The following is a 2,375-nucleotide window of genomic DNA, read 5'->3' as shown; positions in this document are numbered from 1 at the left end:
CTGTATTCAACCATGTAATGTGTTAGTCAACTTTCCATCACTGACAAAACTACCTAAGAAAAACACCTTAAAAGAGAAAAGATTTATTGGCTCACAGTTTCATTGGTGTCAATGCATGATCATCTGGTTCCATTCCTTTTAGGCCAGTGGACAGGAAGAAATCTGATGGTGGAAAAGTATAGTTGATAAAAAGCTGCTCATCCCACAGGAGCTAGGAAACAGATTATTGAGAAAGAGGCACAGGAACAAGGCATACCCTTCCAAGGCATGCCTCTCTGACCTTGTTTCCACCACCTGCTTGTTTCCACCATGAAATTAAGTGTATCCATTGATGTTAATCCAATGATGAAGAACCTTCTCCATCCAATCCAGCTGGCAGCTAAGGCTTTAATAGTTGAACCTTTGTAGGGAGTCTTTTCAGATTTAAAATCATAATAAATGTCCCAACTGTACAAATGTAGAAAGGCAGTGTTAATAGTGATGTAAATGATGTGAATAAAACAAACATAGAAATAAAAACTTTCAACAAAGAGAGCTTGAACAACACAATACCTAAATAATGAGGACTAAAATGAAAAAATGCTTTAATTTACACAAACATAAACCGTTTGAAGCAATACATAAGTAATATATTGATAGTAAATGTGAAGATCAATCCTTAGAAGAATTTCAAACTTGAGTGATGGTATGTTAGGGAGTAGAACCTTTGGCACTTGATTATGCTGTAATTCATCCCTAAATCAGGTTGTAAAGATAACATTTTTAGAGAACAAGAAAGCCAAATTCCTGAAGCTGCACATTTGAAGTCAGAAGTTCTTTTATCACCTGGAAGAACCATCTATAGTGTTCAAGAGACTGGATCCCAAAGGGCTACACAACTATTAAAAAAGAAAAATGACCTGTCAGGTAATAATTAAAATTACCTGCAGGCTTAGCATTGTTGGTGTACTACAATCCTTAGCATGTCATAAGGACATCTAGCAGTACGTGTCTGTCTTTACCAGATCTATTTTTCAACCAGATTCCTTGGTAGTATTTTTCATGGAACTCTTTTTCTGACTCCATATGGAAAATAAATAGAAGGATGGCATTTTCTTTATTGTTTAAGTTGTCTTGAAAGATAACTTTGTGGAGCAAATTTTTCGATAAATCAAGGAGACAGTAGTGAGAAAAAATAAGTAATAGGGATACCTATTAGAAGGAAAGAATAATAAGGAAATAAAACAAGTATAGAGAGGAATGTAAATGGAAGGCAGAAATGTAAATGCTGCAATTTTACCTCCATTTTTTTCTCCTGAATGATGTTGAATGCAACAATTAACCTGGCACTAACCTCCACCCACACTTCCCATTGAATCGGTAGGAGCTCTGCACAGAGCTACAATTATGAGCTGTACATAACGCAAAATTGTTAACTTGCTCATTTACCATCTCTCTTATTCCCTAAATATTTTCTCTCATCAACTAGTGTGAAATATCCACTGACATCAAAGGTAGGCCCTCTGTCTCAAGAGCTCCAACATTTATATACATCTCCCATAAAAATGAAAGCTAAATTTCATATGTATGCCTAATGTATGCCAGGTACACATATTAATCTTTTGACTTATCTGTCCAGTAGTTTAAATAAATATGTGAATTATTTTGTAGCAAAATACAATGATGCTGAAAATCTATGTTGGATATGATGGTTACATAAAAACTTGAGGTAAGAAAATAAAATTATTGTTTCTTAGTAATTTCTTTTTCCCCTTTTATTTTCCTGTTTAAAAAAATTTATTGTTATTGTAGAGATGATATATAGAGGGGTTACAGTTACATGAATCAGGTAATGAGTACAATTCTTTTTGAAATATGTATCCCTTCCCTTACTCTCTCCCAGGTTTCCCTCCTATCCTCCCTCAAAAGATGTATAGTTCATTTTTACATAGTGTTTAGTGAGTACCACTGCTGTATTTTCTTCATAATCTGTACAGACTCAATTCTTTCTTTTTCCTCCAAAATAATTTGACTTTTTTGCCTCTATTTTACTGGTTCTCATTCACTAAAAAATAAAAATAAAAAATAAAACATTCCAAACTTCTTTTTCCTCCATCTCTGATCAATGCTGTTCTCTACATGGTCTTCAGTGGCTTTCCACAAAGCTAAATTGAGTGGCTTTACTTGTGTCTGTTCTTAGTCTCTCAGTCCCACTTGTGAAATGATCACTCATTTGCATGCATGCCAGCAGGCTCCCTTGATTCTCCTCCCACTTCCTTGTCTTCTTCCCTGGATCCTCTTGCTCTACCTGAAATTGAAATGTAGAATTTCTTCAAGGTTTAATCTGACACACTCATCTTCCTTTATGAAGTTTTCTCCACTCTAGTGATTTCAAT

This window comes from Dipodomys merriami, unplaced genomic scaffold, assembly GCF_024711535.1.
Source record: "Dipodomys merriami isolate MVZ:Mamm:240054 unplaced genomic scaffold, mDipMer1.0.p SCAF_10, whole genome shotgun sequence".
Lineage (NCBI taxonomy): Eukaryota > Metazoa > Chordata > Mammalia > Rodentia > Heteromyidae > Dipodomys > Dipodomys merriami.
The sequence above is the reverse complement of the archived record's forward strand: the minus strand, read 5'-3'. Positions refer to the sequence as shown.